Source organism: Cuculus canorus, chromosome 1 (genome assembly GCF_017976375.1).
Source record: "Cuculus canorus isolate bCucCan1 chromosome 1, bCucCan1.pri, whole genome shotgun sequence".
Lineage (NCBI taxonomy): Eukaryota > Metazoa > Chordata > Aves > Cuculiformes > Cuculidae > Cuculus > Cuculus canorus.
The window spans coordinates 197,099,220-197,125,850 of NC_071401.1; the positions used below are offsets into that span (position 1 = coordinate 197,099,220).

The following is a 26,631-nucleotide window of genomic DNA, read 5'->3' on the forward strand; positions in this document are numbered from 1 at the left end:
ACTTCAACACAACCATTACTGGATTTAGAGAGACACATGGAAAAGTTAGTACATGTTTCTTTGTAGCTGATGCATTGGGTTTGCATGGCAAGGTTTTGGTAGCAGGGGGCTACTGGGATGGCTACTGTAAGGAGCTGCTAGAGGCTTCCTCTGTGTGCTGAGTGAATTGGCAACTGTAGTAGTGTCTCTGTGATAACATATTGAAGAAGCGGGGGAAAAAAACTTGGTTCAACAGCAATTGCACCTGGAGAGAGAGTCAGTGAGGAAGGAATGGTGCTCCATGGTGGAGCAGATATCCACCTGCAGGCTGTGGAGGACCCCCCTTTGGAGCAGAGGAATGTTCCCCAAAGGAGGCTGTGACCCTATAGGAAGGACTCACTGGAGAAGTTCATGGACAGCTGTTCACCCGTGGGAGGGACCCCATGCCAGAGGAGGGGAAGAGTTTGGGGAGTTCGCCCCCTGAGGAGGAAGAAGTGACAGTAACTGTGAGGAACTGAATACAACTCTCACTCCCCTGCTTTGCTGGTAAGAGAGGTCAGGAAGTAATATTAAGCACAGGAGCAATGGAGGGGTTAAGGGAAGGAGTTTTAAGATTTAGCTTCTATTTCTCATTATCCTATTGTGATTTGATTGGTTATAAGTTAAATTAATTTTCCTCAAGTTGAATTTATTTTGCCCATGACAGTAACTAGTGAGTGATCTCTCCCTGTCCTTATGGTGACCTGTGAGCCTTTTGCTGTATTTTCTTTCCCCTGTCCTGCTGAGGAGGGGGAGTGATAGAGTGGCTTTGGTGGGCACCTGGTGCTTCACATTAACTCTGAGAGGCTTTGAAAAGTGCATGAAATAGACTCAGCTGGTACAAATTAGATTTCAAAAGCAGAAACTGTTACTCTTCAGGTGGATAGATATATATGAGCTGCTGGACATATCTTTTAAATGCTAATTTAGATGTTACAATATGTACTGTCTTGATTAAATGTTTCATCTCACCTTAAATTAATTGGATTTGTATGAGTGTATGTTATCCTTCAAAACAGACACTATATCCCTTTAAAAAGAAAAATTATGAAGTGCTGTTAGCTGAGAGCAGGAAGACAGTAAAAGCAAAGACAACAACGATGGTGCAAAAGCTTTATTAAATCCTTTGGATCACTGATCCACAATGACAATGTGCTATACTGTTGAAGAAAGCTTGTGCTTCAGTCCTTCTCATCATGTCCTTCACTAATGCCACGCTCACATGTCCACATGGATACTACTTTATCGTGTGCAGTAAGACCAGATTTAGCTTTGACTGTAAGTGGTCACCCCTTGCATTTGCCTAACAGAAATACTGGTGTTCAGATGTGTATACACAATGAATGAGCAGACAGACAGGAGTAGCTAAACAAAAATATAGTGTCAGTTCTATAAATTTCACTACAGTACTTTATCAAAAAAAGGATGTGAAGAAAATGTCAAAACCATGTAAAATTCACCCTTAGACTTTATTAGATGTAATGAGAATTAAATAAATGTGAGTAGGTATGTATGTGTATATAAACTTTACCAAAAAATGTATTGAAAAAAGCTTCTCTATTTTTCTTTTCCTAGTGTTAGTCAAAGATATAGTCCCAACATCAATTGAATGTTCTTGGTAATTCACCTTATCACTTTGTTCATGTTTGGTTTTTTTTATGTTGGCACACTAGGGATTGTATTTACTCTAAGAGTACCTCCATGAGTTTAGAGACATGAGTGGAAAATGGAAGAATTTTGCAGTGCATGCATCATCAAACCTCTGGTCTTCACTAGGTTTCTAGTCAGCAATCTTTCAGTTTAAACCTTGACCTACAATTCAGATTCAGCCTTAATTTCATTTAAGTAACTTAAAGTCACTTTTGTATGACCAAAGGGTTTTCTTTCCAGTTGCTTCATCATTAAATGAGCTATCTTTTAAACTCTGAAATGGAGGGCATTATTGAAAGATGATTTAACCAGTGTTATATCATACAAAAGTACGAGACAAAGAGGATAGGTGTCCTAGATAGAAGTCATGCTTGGGTGAATCTATCTGCAGTGTAATGGTAGCTTCCAGTCCCTTTCTATACTAAACATTTCAAGTACTTTTCATTAAACGATGAGGATGAATCAACAGTTTAGAGTTTTTTGTGGCTCTTGCAGCTCTAATCTCCCTTTTCAAAATAAGAATACTGAAACCATATATCTCCTTTTGCTTTCCTGGTCTGATGTAAAATACTAAGAGGCGCCATCTGATCCATTGCTTTACTTACAGCAGCTCAAATATCCATACAGATTCTGCTTGTTTATGTCATGTGTGAGCCAAGTCAGCCTGATAGAGTTGAATCTGTGTGGTCTGCAGCTTTTTACTATTAGGACAGAAAGCAGTAATTTCCTATCTGTTCAATAAAAGGAAATGTAAACTTTTGTGTAACTGTTATGATCACAAATAGGAAGAATAAAAATGTCATATTACAGAAATTAAATAGAAGAGTTTATGTTTTAAAACATTTCTATGCCTTAAAATTTAGTTTTACAATAAAAGATATGAAACAATTTTCCTTCTTTTACATAGCACCTTGCTACAGAAATTTGCCTCATCAGTACAGCGTAGGACATTTTCACATACACTTTGATTTTCTATTACACTCTTAAATACAGGAGATTTTTTTCAGAGTAATTCCTGTTCACAAAAATATTACTATTTTTAACAAAATGCATATCCTCACTTAAGGTATACAAACATTGCAGTATATTTTCAATAGTTTGACTTGCGAGGATGAAGTGTTTCTATTGTTCCTTTAAACAGTCTGGAATTGTGTAAATATAATATATTTACTGTATTGCTTTGACTTGCTTTAAGAATAAATACATCTGGGGTTATTCAACTCTTTCCGGGAGTCAGAATTAGTCTTAGAGTCATCTGACACCAACACTTTGGTATATGACTGCATTATCAACCTAATATGTTGGTAAAGTTTAGCTATAAATGCAACTTTTAAGAAAATCATATCTGAACAGTAATGCATTTATTTTGTCATTTAGGGAAACAAAAATAAATATCTCTTGATTTTTATTTCATTTCCATTAAAAAGAAATGTAATTTCAACTTTATTTATTGGTATTATTTGAACAAATGAAAATTACAGAATGCCTGATTTTCAGTGAAGAGGACTATTCAATAATAAGGGAGTATAAACACGTACCAAAGCATCACAAAATCCTGATAAAAAATCTTTTGTTTCTTGGGCTTCATATCTCAGTAAGTATAAATGTGAAACAATCTTAAACATTCTTCCCAAATGATTAATCCAGTACCTGAAGAACTGATTCTTCTGCTTTTCTTTATTATTTTTTTTCTATTTAGGTATTCTAAACTTGGATTAGACTTGTAATAGCTGTGATGGCATCTGGAAGGCATTTCAGTAGCAGAAACTCGGTCAAATATCAGAGGAATGCAACATGTACATGAACTGTGCTAATGTCATTTACGCAACTAGGCACTTAGATACTCCATAGCACTAAAACTATTAAAACTTCAAGCTATCTTTTGATGTATAGCAGTAGGATTCTGATGCAGAGTGTATTTGCATTGAATTAATTTTTTAATATAACTACCATAGCCATTAGTGTATATCATAACTTGATAGTAAAACTTTAAGGAAGGCTGATAGCCTTGAAAGTAAAAAATACTGTAAATTTACATTTTTACTTCTAGATAAAACAGAAGCTGATTTGTGGTTTCATTTGGAAACACTAACATAATTTGGAACACTAACAAAGACTTTTTTTTATTTGTGTCAAGGGGATTTTTACAGAAATGAAATAACAACATTCTTGTTTACTTGTAAAATAGAGTATTTTATTAGTTTCTTTATCTTAACTCAGAGTAGATATCAGAAATAAAAGAGCAATGAGAGTTACATTCAACAAAGTTATGTTCTGATAAATTTGTCTAGTGTCAGGATAAGCTCAGAAGTACTTGACTCAGAGGTCCAGTTCTGTCTTATTTTCCTTGTCCTCTAAGATCATTCTAAGTACACAGTACATTACAGTTGCTGCAGCCCAGTTCATAGGAGGAAACACGTGCCCCTCCACACCTGTGTGTATGTATAAATCCTGTTATGATCCACCCCAGAACCATTTGTAGCCATTCATCAATGAGGTTACAGAAAGTCGGTAGCATCTGTTCTGGTGAATTGGATCATTAGTTTGAACTTTCACTTTTCCAGTCACTGATGCACACACTGCAAGTCACGTACTGCAAGCCATAAAGCTGTGCCTTAGCTAAAGGGTATAAGAAAGTTGTTTAAAAAAAGAGCTCACAGAAGGTACTATTGTTAGGTGTGGAAAATAATTAAGTGCTATCCTATTGAGCACACCATGGGTTTTTTGGCTCTCTATGACTTTTAATCTTGATTAATTATTTAGCTTTCATGTCCAAGCGTGTAGGGAGGAGGAGGGAGATTAAAATAGATGAGTACTGAGCCTTAAACAAGTAATCCTCAAAGAAACGAAGATAATTTCTTAACCCAGGTAACAGACACCCCTACCCAAGGGGACGCAATGCTGGACCTGATGGTCACCAATGAAAGTAAGCGCATCAGTGGTGTCGAGATCAGAGGCAGCCAGCCTGGGCTGCTGTGATCATGCAAGGTCCTGAGGGATGTGAGACACATGAGAAGTACAGCTGGACTCTAAATTTTAGGAAAGCAAAATTCCGTCTCTTCAAGGAGTTAGTCAGTTGGAACCCCTGGAATACGATAGCTTCTCCCCCTGGGCTACACAGTAACCTAATGAGTGAGTATTGCGCTTCTGTCCAGCTTTTGCATTACTCACAGATGGGCATAAGCCTGAATTCCACTGAGGTTTCATTAGGGTCTGGCATAAAGCATGGTAACACAGAGCACACCTGATAAATAATAGTTCAAAATGAAACCCGTTGGTGCTCCAAATCATGGAAAAGTGTCACATCTTCACAATCAGAGCACACTGGAAAGTTATCATGAATGCTGTTGAAGGCAAGATCAAATACCACAGCAATGCAAAGAGGAGATGGGACTTTTGTTTGCTGGGAGAAGATGAGGAAAAAAACACATCAACTATAGCAGTTTTTCTTGTGAATATCTTCAGTCCATGAGAATAGCCTAGGTGTGTGACTGTAGAGCATGTGTAAATTCTTGAAGATAAGTTATTTGTGAAATGGAAGAATTGAAAAAAAAATCAAACTAAAAAAGTGTACAGCAGAGAGAGAGCAATTACTGCCCTGAAGTACCAGGAATCTTCTCCCAGCAGCAGAAAGCATGGTTTTGAGCTTTTAATCTAGTGGCAGGGTAAATACTTAATCCAAAGCCTCTTCTCTGCATGGAAATATAAAAGTGCACTGAGATGAACATAGGGAGTGGTTTTACCCTTTAGTGGAGTGTTTTAACAACTAGTTTTAAAAATCTCAATTGCCCAAGTGGTCCCAGCTACCCATAGGAGCTCCTGCCACGCATCGTGCAGGAGTCTGCTGGACACCTCTGATCGCTGCTCCAGCCAAATTTCAGGCCATATAGCACTGCTCAGCTAGAAGGTAATTGAAGAGATTATTCTGGAGCTCTTTCAAGGACAATGTGCTAACTAGTGCAACGGACTAGTGCAACAGATGAACTGCAGTTCAAATTGTCTTGCATCGTCTGCAAGATATACATATATTATATACACACCAAATAAAACTGATGAAAGTCTCTATAAGGTTTAATAAAATAGAGTAAAGGTAAAATAGGAAGGAAAGTGATGCTACAATCCCAGCATTTGTCACAAATAGAACTAGGACTATAAAAGTAAGACAGAAGAATCTTAACACAGTCAGGGACAGACACAGTCTCAGTTTTAACAGAAGTGAAGTAAGCCATACCCAGCACTTGAAAACTGTAATAATGGAATATTCACGCTATGGTGGTTTATGTGATGAGATGATGGCTCTTTTAGGAAATAAGAATAAACTTTTCCTGTGTTGGATACGTACCTAGGTCCCCCTCAGCTGCTGTGGGCAATTTTGCAGGGCATCTCAGAGTGCAGGTAACATCCAGCATTGCAGTGTGTTATAGCATCAATAGGGAGAGACTGAGACCTCATCTACTCATTCCTTCCTGGTTATTTTGATCTGGCTGTAGTACAAGATTTAACTTTTCTGTAAAAAATTATAAATATAATTATTTTTTTGGATAACACATTTGTGAACCTAGCTATCCTCTGTCCTCCTTTTCAACCTTATTGCAATACTTGTGTTCAGGCTGCTGATATAAACTCAGCCAATGCAGTCACAGCCTGCTCTTAATTTTTAGTCATTCCATTGCTATGTCTTTTGTGTGGGGTTATCCACTGATAAGAAATGTGTACATGACGCATCTTCATATTGGCAAATAGGCCATTTTTAATAAAATCTACTGGCTGAACTAGTTTTATCTGGTTTAAGGTTCTCATGTCAGCATTCTTACAAGGGCTATTTTCCAAACAATGGATGCTCAGGCTTATCCTGCTAACAAGTCTCTTTTGAAATGTTTCCTTACTGGAAAACAGAATGTACTCAAAATCACTTGTGTACTTAAAAATGTTGAGCTCTTATACAGCAATGTTTTGTGTAAACCCACACAGTTTTCTTTATTTTGTTACACCTCTTTTAGAACTTAGGTTTAAAATGGAAATAGTGACACCCCTAAGTGCAGCCCCAGGAACTGAATTTTAGCCATAAAAATTCGCTGAAGCTTTACTGAAATCTCTCCTTTATTCCACAGAATAATTTTAATGAAGTTTGAGACTGTAGTAGTGTCCATGTCACTTATCTAAGATTACTAATGTCTACTCCTTCCTTCAGATCTTCTGAACTTGAACTCTATTTGCTCCACTACATTTCTAAAGAGCTTTATTTCTCATAACTTGTCTTCTGTTGAACTGCTTAAGGATACCAATGTGCTGTAGCTGTATGTTATAATGTGTGGCTTAATAGGAATAGTAAAGCTCCTTGAACAAATTGCTGGAAGTTAGACATATTCAATCTCCGTTAGGCTTTCGTAAATCCATGTAGTGTAGAGATAAGAAGTTTTTCATTAGCTCTCTAACAATCTATTCCCCTGAATTATGAATATTAATGAATAAGTCTCTGCAAGCCTAATGTACTTTATCTGAAGCATTTAAGAACATTTGCTTTACTTATTTCATTTACGTTGTGAACTCAGATATACCTACAGGCCTTCAATTTTAAGAAAGACAAAAATGACTAATGTTTAACCACTATGATTTTTATGACTCTATTAGACTTAATCAATATTGCTAAGCACATGGTAATTACCTTAACAGTTATAATACTTCCTAGAATTAAAGAAGGAAATTGGTACTATTAGTCATATTTGCAAGAGAAGAAAAATATTGTACAGGTATATTGTGATAGGGGGACCCCCAGCATTACTGCGAAGGCAGATGGTGAATATTATTTGCAGTAATATGGGAAGATCAGAGTACTGGGAGGAATTTGTACATAATGTTAAATGTTCCACTGGGCTTCGGATTTTAAGGTAATTGAATAGATTTTTAAGTTCCTTCCTCTAATAGTTTGATTTAGTGTAATACTAAGCTTGTAAAAATGAGCTACTCAGTTGTGTCATATTTTCTTTACTGTTTTTCTTTTTTAATATTTGAAATTATGTATCTTCTTGTTAATTTTGTTTCATGCCCTTAAGAAAAACCTTGATCTCTGACCTCTGCTTTTTCTGTTATTTTCCTAAAGATCTAAATTTACAAAGAAAACAATAACTTTAAAAATGAAAAAAATAATTGTATTTTGTTTATCAGGATATTCCTAATATTATGAACATATGATAATAACATTATTAAAGAAATATTTGAAATTGTTACCGTCATCTTCTCTAGTTAGCATTATTTGTACAAAACTGAGAGGAGCTAGCAAATAAAGCTGTGCAAAAAATATTTCCTACTGTAGCTTATAGATGGCTTTATAACTAAAGAAAAAAAAAGATTTTGTCATTTTGCCATTTTAACCACCTACTATTAGAGCACATTACCATTTCTCTGCCTTTGTTAGTTAATGTCATGTTCAACAATTCATAGCAGTACAAGAGGGTAGCATTCTTATTTTCAGGGAGTGAAATGATTGTGTTTGTTCACATGGCCGAGCTAACCTTTCTGATTTGTGTTTCTTTGTGTTGAATAGGTGCACTGAGAATGACAAAGAACAACTTTCTTGTCATGCAATGTCTTTCTCTTTTGTTTAATCTAATTCTTGGTCCCGTTATTTGTGGCTTTGATGAAAGCAAAGATTCTCAGCATGACACTCACTTTCTCCCAGGCAGCTGAAGATCTGAACATGTGTTTGGCCATTGCTGTTCTACGACTCTTACCCACGATCCAGGCCAAAAAATTAATTGGGGTGTAATCTTGCATCTTTAACACAGAATTAATGAGTTTACAAGCCCTGTGCACAGTTATAACTTATCCTGATGTTGGCTGTTTTTAACCTTTGAAAAACAGAAAATATTGCTAGGACATACTTTGATAGATCATCTCGTCTAACTTTAGCAAAGCTATTCCAATGCATATTGTTCTAGTCCAGTCTTAAATACTTCAGTAAGAGAAGTTGAACAACATTCCTAGCTAAATTATCCCAACATTTGACTATTTTCCTGTTAGAAAATTATTAATGTTTAATCTCAATCTCCTTGCTTATATTCTTTTACCTGACTGCTTTCTGCTCTATCCTCAGTAAGTGAGGTTTCTGTTCTTTCTGGTTTCTATTCTTTTGTTGACTAATTATTTATTTGAAGCTATTTGTGATGTCTCCTTCAATCCAGCTTTTCATATCAGTAAACATTTCTTTCAAAAGTTACAGGCATTATCCTTAGGGCTAGTGTATATCTGTGTTCAATAAAACTGTGGCTGTGGCTCAGCTTATGAACTGTGCAACAACAAACTACTTGCACATGCAAAACTACTACAGAGAGCAAAGATGAACCAAATCTGCTGCTTGGGAAACCTACCAAATGACTTCTCTATACATTTTCTCTGCTGTCTTGCAACATCTTAAGTACACCAGCTGCTGCTTATCATGATTTGAACTGGTGTTTTCAGACCAGCTATCATTTCCTAGCTGTTGTAATGATGGGAGAGACTGTTGCTTTATTCCTGCACTTGCTATGCTACTATTTCCACCCAAGGAATCTCTCCAAGACACAGAACTAGTGTCAGGCTGCTGCTTGGTATCAACTTTTGTTTTCCAAGTGCTCCTTTCTCCTCTTAAAATACAAGCAGCTGAGGCTTCTTGATGTAGTCATAGTTAATGTAGGTGCTAATAGCAGTGAATCATCTTGGGGTAGGTAACTCGGTGGTGCTCCATGAGCAGCACATTTACACATACATCCCAAATCGTTACTGGTTTAAAATCCTGCGTCAGCTTGCAACAGCTGTTAAATTGTGTAGATGAATTCTGCATTGCCTTTTGCAGTGGATATTGCTCCAGGAAAAAAATTGCAGAAAGGTTAGTGGTTTTCACAGGAAGGCAACACAGTTTCTCATACTAGGTGTGGTTGTTTTCCTGGCCCAAATGGGGTGTCTCAAGCACTGCATTCCTTCATGTTATTCTTACTATTGGACTGTCATGTCCTCAAAGTGAAATTAGCTCATGATGCATTTTATAGAAACCCTTCCAAACATGGGCTTATGCCACTAGGATATTATTAAGAGTTTTTTTGTTGGTTTTTTCTTGGTTTTTTGTGGTTTTTTTTTTTTTTTTTTTTTTTTTTTTTTTTTTTTTACCAAACCCGCTTCTTTTAAACAAACAAAAATTGAACTTTATTCATATATTATGAATCCCCACTGGGTTATGCTGTTTTCATGACTAATTTCTCTCACTAACCACAGCTTTACAGCCTATGACCTTACAACAGCAAGCAAGCTGTAAGAAAACATGGGCTTGTTGTGATGGTTATGCCTTTGCTCATGTTCCAGGTCCCCTGTGGCTTGTTAACTCTCCACACAAATACTGCTTCAATTGCCTCCAGGCCAACTGCAGTCACTGAATTGCTAGGGATCATGAAAGTAACATGTCTCCACTGGACACTCCAGATTAAAAATAAAAGAAGTCATTCTAATTTATGTTAAAATCAATATAGATTCTTCTCAATTTCACTGTATGAAACAGAATTCTCTAAAGGAAAACAAAATATTATTTTCAGTCTTTTGTAATCTTATATTTTTTTTTTCTGCAAATTCTATTCCTTTGATAGTGTTATACTAACAACAGGCAATAGATGACACAATGAGAGACCTGATTGAATAGAACTGGCATTTCACAAGCCATTAACACTTTAGCAGCTATGTGTTGCTCAATATATATTCATGTTCAATTATAACAGAAATGCTTTTGGAGACACCTTCTCACAATGGAAAAAATCATTTATGATAATCAATCAATTTCATGCTGAGTATTTCTTAAAATGCTGTATTTCTGGAAAGAATGAAATGATGAGGAAGTAGCATGAACTATTCAGTAACTGAAGCCTTCCTAGTGAACTGACACCGCATCTGTGACCTACAATGGTGTCAGGACATGACGTACTATGAATAAGTCATTAAAACAAAGTCGGGCACCTTTGATCATTAAAAAATCTCAATGTACTGCTTGCAAGAGTACATGAAATGTTAAATTTGGCTTCTGGACAAGTTTTAAAACAGGCAATTTGAATCTGTTTGGATAATTCAAATGGGCTAATATTCCTTACTATTTTTGTATCTACAGGCTCATTAAAAGAGATCTTTCTTCACTTCTTTTCTGAACTGTAATGTGTAGTATTGCTGGCAAGAAATAGAAATGTTCTCCCATATTCCCACAATACATTAAAAGCACATGTATTTGGACTCAGTTTATAAGGAGTAACTTTGATATGAGATTAAAAACCTAGTGTTACGTAGACCATACATTTATATATTAATTTTATAAGAACATTAGTAAGATACATTGAAGACAACTGTTTAATTAAGAATAAAACTCAAATTCAGGTAACTTATTTTAGATGTCTAGAATAATTATCTTGTCTCAGCTGGACTAGTCTTAAAATTTAAACTTTAGTGACATAAAATTTATTCAGTACAGACCTCTATTCCATCTGCTGGCTGTTTAGAGTGACTCATGCTTACGCCTCTTTTTGACTGCTTTCTGAATTTAAGGTTCTCAGTAAGGAGATTTCAGTAGAATACTGACTCGGTTGTTATTAGAAAATAAAAATAAATAAATACGTGGCAACAGGTATGGGTTGCCCTCTTTATAACCTTTAGTATCTGAATCAGATCTTTAGAGTCTGACTCTCCCTTTATAATTTAGAATTACTCTATGGTCTTTTTCTTAAGCTTGAAGAGAGTTACCCTTTTCCTCTTTCAGATCAGCTGAAAATGGAAGTACCAACATTTCTGGAAATGGGAAGATTTCTTCTATACTGTTGCCATTTTGAGAAGCTGGAAAGGTACAACTCCCACCCACATCACAAGGCATTTGTTCTGTTCCAAGTGTGAAAATGCCAATATCTCCATCTCAAATATGCTGATGTTGAGCCATTTTTGGGAAGTCAACATAGTTGTGTACAGAGAAAGAGCAAGCATAAAAAAGACCAGTTCTATGGCTCAGTGAAAAAGGTTACCTTGTTGAGGGGAGAGGAGTCTAGCTCTTGTTTCCTTCTCTAGGAACCCAATCTGTCAAAGAATTGGACTGGAACCACACCTAGGACTTGTCCCATGCAGTTGTTGTACCTCTGTTAGGGCGGAAGAGAATTATGTCAAAATGAGGATATTAGTTCTTATGTACCACTAGAAGTGCAAAGTGTACTTATGTTTTCAACACTTCCATTCTGTGTAAGTCTCAGCACAAGTGGAATCTAAGGGTTCTGAACATTTCCATTTCTGATTTTCTGAAAGGTGGTAGACTTAGGTGTTTTCTTAGTCATTGCAGCGTATGCTACAAAAGTAATGTGTGTGACATTCCATCAATTAATACATATTTAAAGAAATAAACATTCTTAATGAGAATCCTATAGCTTAACTTTGCACACTCATGTCCAAAATGAAAGGCATGTTTGTGATACACTTGGCTATGCAATACAAATGACTGATGACTGAAAGGAAAGGTCAAGTTTAAATCAGGAACTATTTCTGTATTCATCAGCCAATGATGAATAAGTGAATCAGTTATTAAGGTTTTTAGCTAACCAGCAAAATGTTAATTGTTTCACTCAGACACTGAATGACTTGTTGCAAGCATCTGCATTGAATTAGAGAACCATATTGAGTCTGAAAACTGTGAATATTGTATGCTGTTGTCCAGGCCAATGAAGTATTATACTTTTCCATTTGGAACTCAAGCAATTCTTTGTTAAATTTCACTGCATGAAAGTATTCTTTAATCACTATCAAGAACTTTTTTTCTAATGCATGAATACTAATTTTAGGTGTAACTGTTGTTTTAACTTTTGTAGTCTGTACTCAGCTTTATTTCTTAAATGCAAAGTGTAACTGCTAGACATGAGGAACATTATGTTAACACTATATTACAAAAAAGAATTTTTGTTGAAGAGAAAATGTAATAGTATATGTCCAATTGACAGAATTAATGAGATTTTAAAATAGTCATGGTTAGCAGCATTGCAATATTTTAACTCGAAATTTCAATGTTCTAAGAAACAGAGTAGAGGTGCAGAAGAAATGCTAGGACATCTTTTTTTCTTTTCCTTACTAGAGAGAAGAATGAAACATTGATGTAACTGATCCTAATAAACAGATTTTCGCTGCAGCCATAACATAATTTGTGATAGAGATTTGGACTCTAAAGTTTTCCCTAGGTAAGTAGTAGTGCCCCAGGTGTTTTGGCTATTTGTCACTAACTGAGAAAAAAAATATATGCGGAAAATTGTCGTTAGAAATAATCCTTCCTGTCAGAGACGTGCATTGAATCCTCTAATAGGTCTTGTCTGTGTATTATTTTTGTGGTTTAAATCTCCTCACAATGTAGCTAATGTTCACATTTAAATATTTTTGAGAATTTATTTGAAACCACTCTGGTATTCAGATCTTTAAAAAATAATATCTCTGAATACAATTCCTAATGTTGATATACTTTTTCTCAGAAATAATCATAGAATCATAGAATCTCTAGGTTCAAAAAGACCATTGAGATCATCAACCCCAACTGTACCTTTCCTCTACTAAATCATATCTCTAAGAACTTCATCTGCTCATCTTTTAAATACCTCCAGGGATGGTGACTCAATCACCTCCCTGTGCAACCTGTTCCAATGCTTGATAACCCTTGCCGCAAAGAAGCTTTTCCTAATGTCCAATCCGAACCTCCCCTGGTGCAGCTTGAGGCCATTCCCTCTTGTCCTATTACCTATCGCCTGGGAGAGGAGACCAACACCTATCTGTCTACAACTTCCTTTCAGGTAGTTGTAGACAGTGATGAGGTCACCCCTCAGCCTCCTCTTCTCCAGGCAAAACAACCCCATCTCCCTCAGCTGCTTCTCGAAAGACCTGTTCTCCAGCCCCTTCAATAGCTTCATTGCTCTTCTCTGGACACGCTTCAGGACCTCAATGTCTTTCTTGTAGTGAAGGACTCAAAACAGAACACAGGGTTTGAGGTCTGGCCTTACCCGTGCTGAGTACCGAGGCACAAGTGAAGATGCTGTTGGCCTTCTTGGCCACCTGGGCACACTGCTGGCTCGTTTTCAGTCAGCTGTCAACCAACACCCCCAGATCTTTCTCTGCCAGGCAGCTTTCCAGCCACTCTTCCTCAAGCCCGTAGCACTGCATGGGATTGTTGTGTCCCAAGAACAGGACTCTGCACTTGGCCTTGTTAAACATCTTCTCCCTGGCCTCAGCCTGTTCAGACCCCTCTGTAGAAGCTCCCTACCCTCCAGCAGGTCGACAGTTCCTCCCAGCTTAATGTGGTCTGCAACCTTGCTAAGGGTGCACTTGATCCTGTTATCCAGGTCATCGATTAAGATATTGAACAGGACTGGACCCAACACTGAGCCCTGGGGGACACCACTTGTGACGAGCCTCCAACTGACTTTAGCTCCATTTACCAGAACTCTTTGGGCCTGGCCATCCAGCCAGTTTTTATCCAGCAGAGGGTGTGCTGATCCAGGCCAGTGGAAGCCAGTTTCTTAAGTGAAATACTGTGAGGAATTGTGTCAAAGGCTTTACTGAAGTCAATCTTCCATCATAATGAAGCATTATACTTACACTGAAGATATTTCAAATCTACTTATGAAACAGATTTCTTCCACAGCAACTCAAAATTAAAGTACACTAGTTTTGGTTTGGTTTGGTTTGATTTGTTTGTTTTTTCCCCTGGAAAATGTGTAAAATTGAGTTTTTTTTCCAATTGCGTACAAGTTTCAGGATTTTTCAGAAAAATCTTTGCATGTAAAATTTACGGTATCATTCTGCACATGTTAAAATAAGGATGAAAGTCATTGTTGTTTGCATTTGAGCAAGTTATAAGGCTGTGGATGATCTTCAAAGAGAACATAAAGATTGATTTACCACATATATTTTTTTTGGAAACATTTCTTATAGAATATTTACTAGTTTTTTGTCTCATCTGAAATATAGTACATCCAGACATAGATCATCTCTTTTCATGCTGCTGATGTACTACTGCCATGAAGATTAATAATAAAGAGTAACCCCCATTCCAAGACACCAGTAATTCTCCCTGTGATGTGGGTTTTACTTTTTTCGGTGTATGCAGATATAGGCAACACTAAAGACATAAGACTTCTAGGACAGGAGAGGGAAGGATATTGCTCTAGTTCAGGTTGTACTAGTTCAGAAAATGGTACAAGACTGGTCAAGTGTGTGGTAAATTGCTCTGAGGAGTGTCATTTAATAGTCTTATTTTTTGTAATCCTTAAAAGCTGAGTGAGAAAAAAATATGAGAAAAGGGAAGGAAATGACTCATTGAGAGAAACAGTTATACCATCAATAACCACACATATATATAAAACATAGTGTCAGATGAAGCCAGATAAGCTCTTTCTCCTTACGGCAATTAGTCCAGGTCAAAACCAGGCTTCTGGAGTGGATTTATACTGTATTATAGCCATACTGGTAACTCCTGTATTTTATTTATCTGAGCAAGCAAATAAAAAAAAACAAACTTTCAGTTATAGATTATTTTCTTGAAAGATATAACACATTTTGGCAATGTAGTAGATGAGGAGTGGTTCATATCAGTTATAATAACTTTTCAGAAGAATAACTTTCCTGACTGGTAGCAACACATGAGCTTCATTCATATGTAAAACTTGTATTAAAAAAAACATTGTCTAGATTTTCCAGAAACTATAAAAAATGTAATATGCATTCTCTTCCCAGTGAATTTATTTTCTCCGTTTATTTCCATTGGTTTCATAATTTTTAATAGCATAAAAGGAAGAAAAGGAAAAAAAGAAAGCCTTAACAAAACCACAAACAAAGCAGCACACAATACCTAATTCTCATGCATAACTGATGCCATTTCACAGTCTTCTTTGATGAGGCAACTGCTAAGACAGCTGGTTCCTTCCCCCTTCCTATGATAATACCTCAGTGACACTTTGGGGCTGTCAAATCTTCGCAGAAAGGAGATCCAATTTAAGCTGTTCTGCTCCTGTTAACTGCTCTATCACCCCTCGCACTGCTCCTAATTCCAGGGCCTGTCTTGACCAGCTATTATAGCTTCGTTAACAGGTTTTGTTCCTCCAGTTCGTAGTAAAATTGTGTCCAACAATACAGAGCTAATGCAGTAGCCTTCGATGTATGAGAGACTAACAAACAGCTTTTCCTGTTCTCCATCTGCAGAAATCTCTAAAACAAAGTCATCTGCTTTCTGTTCAATTCTTTGCTCATACATTTTTTCATATCAACGCTTGAAACTATTGCTCAGTTCATGTTGGCCACCACCCAGGCACACTATGCACAGTTAACTTCTTTAACTCCCATATGTCATTATCGCATATAAAGTTCTTGATGCTATATGATTATTTTGATGAGAAAAATGCTCTCCCATAATACAAAAATAAATGTAAAATAAACATATTTCAGTCCTGCCCATTTGTCCCTTTGTTTGCCTTCCTGATTTTGAATTTGAGGTGCCTTCAGAATTTATCCAGTTTCTGTCATCTTCAGAAATTTGAAGTGGAAGAGCAACTAAATAAGAGAACAAAACCAAGGACACCTATCGCTTTCCAAGTTCAGCTAAAATAAGCAATCTGTCTTTGTGTTACTAGAATGGCACAATAGTTGTGACTTGACCCAGGAAATGTTTTGAAATCTTCGTTTACCGTCTGAAACCCCGCTATGTGCTGTTAGTTTCACTACTACCAATGATACGACCTGAGTGATTAACCGTATTCCAGAGAGTTTCTGGCTTACAGTCTCATAGTCAGAAATCATAATCAAATTACGCTTACAAAAATACAAAATTAGGTATATATATTTATTTAGATTCACTGTATGATTAACATAGCACTTGGATATCTTTTTAAGACATGTTCATTGCACAGCTATTCTATTTCTCTGCTCTAATTTATTTTAGTTTTTGTGTTCTGTTAACCAAATTCAGAAATACAAGCTCACGAAGGCTTAGAAACAAACTTCAAAGAAAAAGGAAGACCGCTAAAAGTGAGTTTTAAACTGTTACGAGCATCTGGATTTTGATATTATGGAAACAGGCAGGAGATTTATCAGCATTTTTTTTCAGAATGGGCAGCACCTGCAGCCTCCAGGGGATAATATACTTTAGCTCTCCTGGGAAATACACTGTAGACTGTTACTATCCTCAAGATGTAATTGTAGCTAAATAAAAGGTTGATTTTATATATTTGGTATATTTTTAAATTCATCTTGAAAATTAATCCAGCCACAGATCAGTCTGATCCAGCATCAGTAGAAATCAATTGGAAGGCTCTCGCTGATTTCAGTAAGCTTTGTACCTGAATATAATTAGAATATGCAGATATACATCTTTTTGTGAAACAAGTCAGTAGTACAATGAAAGGGTGGGAAGTTAATAATACACTTGAAGTCGCAGCATGTGGCTGAATATTAAATACTGCTTAGATGGGCTAAGGCACTCAGCATGCTGCAGTCTCAGAAAAATGCTGAAATGCTGACCTTTAATAAATTATTTTTCCTTTGTGTTGCTTCAATTTTTTGCAGAGAGCAATTCATATTTTATGTTCAAATACTTTCTTATTTGAAAGAGCACGACAGTAAACTACTCCATATAAAAATGTAAACACAGGAATAGTCAGTGATACTTTGAATCTGCTACAGACAGACCTTGTTTGATGTATGATTATGATGCCATTGATTTGTATGTATTTGTATAGAATTGCTTATTTTGCCCAATTATAATTTTGTGAGACATGAATATGGGACATAGCATATCAGCAGGTAAGCCATGTATAAAGGTCTAACCATATCTATCTGGAGTAAATTACAGGGCAGTAACACTGAATACTATATGTTATCACCCTTGAAATTTGAATCCCTGGCACTATATTTTACAGTCTTTTCAGAACATTCCTGGAGGAGTGTAAATACAGACTTCAGTGCATGGTTTATAGATTACTTATAGAAAGGCTATTACACATGGGAAAAGTGGCAAGATATAAAGTGAAGCCAAGCAAAATGTACTCAATATTGCCCTCAATGAACAGAATAAATGGTTTTAAAACACTATGTTTAAACAAATGGGAAAGCATAAATGGAATAGTCATGTGTGAGCTATTGGCACTGAAGGCTCCTGACACTGTAGAAAAGGTGAAGGTTTCAATGCTGAGGTAATCTGGTTCAAACCTGAATTAAAGGTATTGAAGACTGACCTACTAACTTAGAAACAAAGCATGAATTCAGGAAAGCCTCTTACAATTTCATTCTAAAACAGAGGTGAATGATGCCTCTCCTCCTCTGCAACAAAGGCATGTTACATGCATTAATAGTATTAATATTCTGGAGTGATCCCTACCTAATTGAAGTGCCAAAAAAAATGCTCTTACAACATGTCACAAAGGTAAGCAGCACCAGCTCTCACGGTTTATTTGACGTTTCAAATGAAGGTCATTTAAATTACATGACTGGGCCCACTGCCGAGCTTAAATGAGTGTTAGAGCTGAATACAGAATTTAAGGGTACTAGTTTCCAAGTTTTAGACCAAATCAAGCCTTCGTCACTCAAGTTCTACTGACATTCACAGTGGGAATAGAGTTCATCCTTTTCTGAATAGCAAATGTTTCCCTGTCTTTTTATTTTTTTCTATGCAGCTAATAGTACTTTAACACAAGAAGTCCTTCAGTTTTTCCTTTTGCTTGGGAGGAAAAAGCCTATCCATCCTGGGGTTCATTTAATGACAAGCTGAGTACCACGGGTTTTTTTTCAGGGTAGCACAATGTATATAAGGGGTCAGAAGAGAGCAGCTATGTGCTTCAGCTTGCTTCTCAGAAGGCTGGCCAGCTGTCTCCCAGCATAATGTATGCATTGAGACAGCTGGACAAAGTATTCCAGAAACATGTGGAAACAACATATGTGTTGTTACAGGTCACTTGGTTACTCATGCTGTGGAACGCCTTGTAATTCCTGCACGTGGACTCATACCCTGGAGACGAGTCCATAGTAGTTTGCACCATGGGAAATTAACTGATAGGCAAGTACTCAGCTATGCCTTAATTCAATATTTAGCAACATGCCGAGGAAGTGGGTAAGTCTGGCAGAAAAATTTGTCAAACAAAAGAACTGGGTGCCAGGTTTAACATGAGATGGATGAATAGCTTTGGTCTCTGAGCTATATTTCTGGAAAATAAACTTGGTATGTAAAGTCCCTTTGACTTATTTTTTAACACTGAAGTTATAGTTAGTTTGGAAATTCTCATACACATTTGTCCAACTGGTATTTTAGAAAATAATACAGCCAGCTAAATTGCTACAATTCTATTTTAAAAAATATTATATTTTTGTTCTGTCCAAGAAGCACGAACATAGCTTTCATATGCTCTTTTCTTAAAGCATGCTACTAATTTTACTCTAGCAACCTCTCACTCTGCAAATGTGATGCCTTCTAATGGTGTGACATACATTTTTTAACTCATGTTGCAATACAAAGAGTTGTTCACAAAAGAAAATTAAAACCATATATTATAATTGATTCATGCTCCTCATTCTGTCTTGTTTCAGGAAGTCTCTAAAGCAGGCTGAGAAACAGTATGAAATCAGTATCCCACTGGCACACCAAAAATGTGCGGAAGATCATGACTACACACTTCATGAAAAATCAGAAGCACATAAGATATTTTATTTCATATAATTTAAAAAATCCTGAAGAAATCACTCTGAAAAAGAATGGGAATGCTGACATAGTAAAAATAAAAAATGAGACATCACAAGGAGTAACTGCCTTACAATACAGGCTTTCTATAACTAAAGTAGAGAAAAGCAAAATATTTATTTTATTATATTATATTACAATAAATATTTTTATTCTATTTCCATTTATTGACACCTCTTCAGATTTTTCCCAGACTTTTGTCTGGCCTATGCTGGTATTGAGTATGTAGAAAAATCTTTTTCTTTTCCTTTTAGAGAGCATGTAATTTATGGTAATTGCTTTTGTTTGGTTTCTATATTAATTCTTTTGGATTTTGTTTCATTTTTTTTCTGGTGATTCTTTATTTTGCACTTAGCTATGAGATGACACTGTGTAATTCTAATCTTACAAGTGCTTTTCAATTTGTTTCCATTATTATACTGTAAGTTTTTTTTACTATAATTATCAGTAGCCTCTTTTAATGCACAATTCAGACTCAAATAAAACTGTTCCCAACTCTGTAAAGGCTCACCCATACATTTGCCTTTGTATATAGAGTTAGTCATAACTAGCTCAGCAATATTCTTCATAAACCTAACTAAATATATGAGTACTTGAAAGATTAGAACCTCATCCAGAACTCCTTATGTCAAACAAAGTTGAGTGCAATTATTTTATTTGGGAAGAAGAGTGATTTCTTAACATTTCATTTGACTGAAGAAGATAGAAAGGGATGCACAGAATAATCACAGAAGAATGAACACGGTAAGGTAACATTTCTTCAGTGAAAGAGTGTATTTCAGGCATTATGACGACATGTATAAGCTCATAAAAAAGATATCTATAAAAACCTAGTTGGAGATGAGACCTTTTTATGTTAATTCTTGTAAATTGAAACTCTCTCTTCTTGCCGTCTTTCCCACGAAGGAACTGTGCTTCCTGCCCTACCTCTAGTCTCTCTTTTTAGGCTATCAATAATGGAAGCCCTATGGATTGTTAATATAATACCCCAGCACACTGAGATCATTGTGGTGTCAAGTGAACAACTAATATGAGTGTAATAACTTTTTAATGGCAAAACACACAAGCAAACAGCAGGTTCCTTGGTCTGGGGTAATTATTTTTCACAGCTAGATCTAGATCCTGGATCCTTTTTTTCTGGGCTGCCACCTCACTGAATGAGTGGCTTTGAGGTGTCCATTCAGTCTAAGGAACTTTAGGAAAGAATAGAGACTTGAAAAAATGTTTACAAAACTTTTTCAATGGCTGACATCAGGCATTCAGTTGTCAGTGATATATGTTTGTTTGGTTTACCTTTTCAGAAAAATCCCTTAAAAATAGAAAATGCAACCTCTGACTTACAAGTGTGATGAAAAAATTAAGAGGTGAATTAATACAATAGCTAAACCAGTGTTCAAATGATGAGCTATTTAAATTCTTTAGTTAAAACTAGGACATAAAATTGGGAGCATTTTCATTGATTACAGGACAAGATTAGATCAGTAAAGTCAGAAATTCTGTACCATATCCAAATTTTAATCTTTAGAGAACAATGAGGCTATAAACATTCTTGAATAAGGAGTCTAATAATCAAATTTTTCTTCTCTCTTTTCAATTAATTCTGGAACATTGCCTTCACCATTTATTTGAAAGGTCTACTAGCATGTAACATAAAAATTCCTGCTTCTTTTAAAACATCTTAATTTACTTTGTTGTTGTTATTTTCTTAACATTTCTAAGCCTACACATTCAGAATCTGTATACTCAGCATAAACATATGTGACCTTGTTTTACCAGGGTAAATTTCAAAAACCTGCAATTAATTGTGGCAACCAGCACGGTTTTCTGTGACTATACTGTGGCTTCCAGTCAAACACATTTCATATCCAATTGAAGTTACATCTTCTTTCAATATAAGTTCAAAGATACTATCACTTTGCCAAGAGGGAAAAAAACCTGACCCAAAATAAATAAAAACAACAAAGCAACAGCAACAAAAAGAAGGGAAAAAAGCCCTACCACAAAGAAAAGAATAAAAAGATATTTCTGCTCAAATGGGCTATGGAAATTATCTCCAGTTGTACATTGAACTTAAAAAAAAGAATGCTGAGGAACAATTTGCTCAGATTTCATGTGATTGCTCTAAGTTTAAGAGGAGAGTATCTGCACTTATTTGAACATTTTTCATTATGTTAGGTCAAATTAGGAGTCCATGAAAACAAGTGGAAATCTTCTATGTTCAGTTTGTCTTAAACCATCTCCTATGTCAATGTAATTAAAGAGTGAAAAGGTCTAATACCTCACTAGCTCACACACAATAATTTCTTTGCTTATCTTGGTTAAGGGTAACTCTACTATGTATTTACCTCCTCCTACTCCCAAAGTTTATGTGCCTAGTATGAAGGAAGGTCATTAATGTCTTTCTAAGATAAATGTTAATTAGTTAGCAGAAACTTTACCTGTCCACGTCTGTACAATAGTTGAAATATTTGCAGCACAGTTCACATTCTCTTTTATTTAACTTCCCTGAACATTCTAAGAGAGTTTTGTGTAACTCTTTGAGTGTTTACACTTTTACTATTAATTTCTCCCTCCAAGATTTCTGAAAACCTGTACAAAGGTATCTAGTGATATCCATACAATCTGTATTTTTCTAAAATACAAAATAAGTGTTAGAAGAGCAATACTGAGAAAGAAGGAATCATGGTTAAGAGTTACTATTCTGGTCTTGTTATCAATGATTCTGAGAAACACTTGTTCCAATAAATGGAATTTTATGTCTCATTTCTTGCCAGCAGTGAGCAGTGAGTGCTCCCATAAAACCGGAAAGTTATTTGAGTTTCCTGAAGCAATAAAAGTATTTGAATTTAAACTTCTGTTTGTACGTCCACGATGGATTAGTCGTGCAACTCAGAAGCAATAAGTGTTATGAGTTTATTACATTGTACATGGTATCTGAACACATAACCTTTGTGAATGAAGTACTATATCCTTGGTTTGCTTTTTCTTTATAGTAACCCAACATGTGGAGAGAAATGAAATAATGAGAACTTTAATGGCTTTTGAAATATGGACAGTGAACTGCAGTGTTCCCACTGTGCTAGCTGCTAGAAGGCAGCAAAGTCATACTAGATACAGGCAAAATCGCCTCCATAATTCTGTCAGTGTTGACCTCACAAATAGTAGCATTGCTGCTTTAACTACCCCAAATACTTGTTCTCTACATGTACCTTTAATAGAGGAAGTGCCTCTTTCAGTTGAATAAGAGCAGATATTTTATGAAACTTCTGGGGAAAACCACATAGAAATAAGTGGAATTCTCAACAATCCTTACACATGAATTCTAAGGTGCTTCTAGCAGACAGTCACAAATTCTTCCTAAAGTTTAATAAAGGCCTTTCACTGGTCTAGCAATTCATAACTATAATATAGGATATTATTTTTTAGGTGACTGTTTATGTGGTGGTACATAGCAATATGTAGAGCACATATACCCCTTCCCTTTTGCCTACAAAATCTCTAGGAAGTAGACTTTTGATAAAAATGTGGGAGTATAAAGATGGCAGAGGGAGCAGAAAATATCTTGTAAATTTATTTTTCTTTCAAATGTCACACTGAAATTGTTTCTACTATGTTTGCTTGCTCTCATGCCAAAGTAGCAAAACCACAGGCCCCAAAAGAATTCCAATTTCTTTGTTGTATTTGTGATGCTAATTGTAAATGGTATTGTAGTACAAATAAAGAAAATGAATGTTATGTCAGAAAGACTGTTCAGATAATAATCTACAATCAACTGCAAATTTTTCAGTTTTTGTACCAGCTGATTTTGTAAACAGGGAGCCATGCTTGAAAATCACTGATTTATGGTTTAAACTATAGTTACCATTGGTTTTCTGATTTTCTGGATTTTTAAGTTCTGCAGTTTTTTGATTACTTTCAGTTTCACAAAGAAGTAGGAAAACATGACATGACACGTGTAATAGGAATATTTTTCAGTCTGTACAATGAGACACCTAAAGAAAAGACTAAATGCTATTCAAGTTCTCAAAGGGTATTGCATTTTAAAAGAAAACAGTTCGAATGCAATTTTACTTCAAGGAATAATCTGTAGATTTTTTTTTTTTTGCTTATGTGACAGCTTTCTAACACAACTGAGGGCTTTTCTTTGTCATTTCACTGGGATATGTTAGGAACAAAGAACTAACATGCTGATGTGAAAAAGGTTGTTTGTTAATGCACAGTAAAATTTACAGGGAATTTATCATATCTACAGACTCAGAGAGATGTTCAGCTCCCATAATAAAATACTTCTATATGAAATCTGTCTTTGTTTGCTAACTAAAGTACCACAGGCACTAGAATACAGCTAAATAATTTCTTGTAGTTTGTGTTTTCCTGCTCTAAAGAATGATGGAAAACTATTTATGTTATCCGCAATAGCTTTTTGTGAATAGGTGAGTATAAAGAACACAGATATGCCAGATCTGTCCTGCTCTTCACAGGCTATTAGGTACAGAAAAACAATTCTGAAATATTCCCTGTACTTGTAGAAGCTTTGTGGTTGTCTGAACAAAAACATTTCTTGAACCTCTGTTACGGACATCCTTAGGAATAGAGGGGCAGAATCACTTCCCTCGCCCTGCTGGCCACGCTACTTTTGATGCAGCCCAGGATACGGTTGGCCTTCTGGGCTGTGAGCACACATTGCCGGCTCATGTTGAGCTTCTCATCGATCAGCACCCCAATTCCTTCTCTGCAGGGCTGCTCTCAAGCATGTCATGCCCCATCATGTACTGAAAATGGGATTGCCCCGACCCAGGTGCAGGACCTTACACTTGGCCTTGTTGAACCTCACGAGGTTCTCACAGGCCCACTTCTCCAGTCTGTCCAGGCCCCTCTGGATGATATCCTGTCCTTCCAGTGTGGCAACTACACCACTTTTCCGTTAACCATTCCATCAGAAACATACTCATTGCAGCCATTAAATGGTTTGAATCTGAAAGAAAGAAGTATGTGTGGTAGATCTTTAGGTGTTTAGTGTAATTAAGTGATATTTTTGCTGCACAATCACACTCCTACAACCATGAAGCTTTTTTTTTAATAATTACTCTTTATACAAAGAAATAATTATACTGGAGGAAAGAAATTACAATATTAAGGCCGCGTGTATGTTGAAACAAAGTTCTTGGGGGAGTTATGCCAGTATATCAGCAACAATGTATTTGTAATGCAATAATTCTCCTGGATGATGTCCCTAAGCAGACAAGTCTGGGAATCTGGTTTCTCTCTTCTTTTCTATAGATAGTGGTTTTGGTAGTGATCTGACTCACTGAGTTATTGGACTAGAGATTTCCATTTTCTCTTTACTATTGTCAGATACATTGGACACCTGGAAAGAAAATTTCATGGCTAGAAAATCAAACTGTTCAAGGAAACACTAGTTTTATTGGCTGAAGACAAATAGTTTCTTTCAAGGAATAATACGCCCATCAATTCGGCTTTTCAGGTGTTTTTCCTTTATCTTTATATCCCACGGAGAAGTTAAGCAGGCATCATTATAACTTGCAAATCATCTGCAGGTGTTAGAAAGGTCATCTTTTCTTCTACAAGCTCATCCAATAGAAAAACAAACTGTCCTTACAAACCTTGCTATGTACTTAAGCTCAAAAAGGACAATGAAATGAATAACCAAAGTAGCTAGAGTAGCAGAAGTACATATGGGCATCAAATATGGATACGAATGTGAATATAAATATAAGCACACATTCCCCACTTTTATCATCACAATTAGTTAGTTTTGAAATAATGATAAAATATCGATATAATGAGGGACAAACAGAATCACACGATCATAGAATGGCTAAGGATAGAAGGGACCTCTGAGGGTTATCTGGTTCCGTCTCCCTGCTTAAGGATGGCCACCTAGGCCAGGCTGACCAGGACTTTGTCTGTGTGGCTTCCAAATATTTCCAAGCATGGAGGCTTGGAAATTGACCCTCATAGTGAAAAAAGTGGTCTCATGTTCAAATGGCACCTTCTGTGTTTCAGTTTGTGCCCATTGACTCTGGTCCTGTCTGTGGGCACCACTGAGAAGAGCCCAGAACTAGATGAATTACTTCAAATATGTCTCACCAGTGCCGAGAAGAGGGGAAGGAATCTCCTTGTTGCTTGTTGTCTTATAGAAGACCAAACATTTATATTAAAGTAAATTTAGGACCAGACATCCACAACAGTCTCAAATCTGCACAGCAATATATGTTATGTGGGCAGTTTTTCATACCTGAAAGAACTAGTAAAGCCAATAGCATCTCATTTAGGATTATTATTATATATATATAATATATATATTATTGGTATAATAATATATATATAATATATATATATTATTATACCAAAAGGCTAATTATAGTTCATACATGCTTTTCTTTTTCTTATTGAATGAATATTAGTCAGTTACCCAATGCCTGTTCTAACTTGTTTCATTTGTGATACTGCAGGTTACATGATATAGGTGGCATTTATGTCACAGTAAAAAAAACCAAAAGAGTTGTGAAGCACCCCCATTCTAGATTTAGAAGTTAACATATTTGTCAAAATACTTCTTTGAAAACTTAATGGGTTTTGATCCCCATAGTGAGTTTAAATGAAATTCTGTGCATTTGAGATAGTATCTTTCTGCATGTGTGAAACATTAAGTCAAAGGCGCTGGAATGAACACTATAAATTGAACGAAAAATCACCTGCAAGATCAAAGAAATACTTTCCAAAAAAATGGTTGAGTTGCAAATTGAGAAAAGCTGGTTTTTTGGATTTATCTTATTTTTATGTCCTTTAGCAAGATGAATTAAAAGCATTTTATTGGTATAGTAAGAAAATACTCAGTGCTACTGAATTCAGACACCAGCAACAATAATTGAAAAAAAGAATGTCAGAAGCAAGAATTTACACAAAATAAAGTTTGCATCCATTGTTCTGACACAACATTTTTGACACATAGACCAGTGTCTTTTTACCTGATAGGTTTTACCCAGAAGCAAGAACCTACCTGGTGAGCTTTAAAACACTGAATGTCTTAACTGTGCTAAACAAATCAGCTCCTGCTACTAACTCTCCAACCTTATTTAATTAATTAGCCTTGCTGTACATCACCTTTCTACTCTAGCATTAGCGGAGAAGATAGTTTTTCTGATAGTTTATCTAATTATAGACTGTCTTTTAGAATCCCATTCTTAAAAGCACATTCC

General features: G+C 36.0%; 1 long non-coding RNA gene across 2 annotated transcripts in view; it reads right to left on the reverse strand.

Moving 5' to 3' along the window:
• Positions 1 to 5,013: 5,013 nt before the first annotated feature.
• LOC128854094 (uncharacterized) overlaps positions 5,014 to 26,631 on the reverse strand; it is a 42,652-nt gene continuing 21,034 nt past the window's right edge. For both annotated transcript variants that reach the window (XR_008452996.1, XR_008452995.1), the window contains exons 2-4: positions 11,688 to 11,798; positions 6,011 to 6,175; positions 5,014 to 5,071 (exon numbers count right to left, since the gene is read on the reverse strand). This is a non-coding gene — a long non-coding RNA (uncharacterized LOC128854094). The remainder of the gene's footprint in view (positions 5,072 to 6,010; positions 6,176 to 11,687; positions 11,799 to 26,631) is intronic.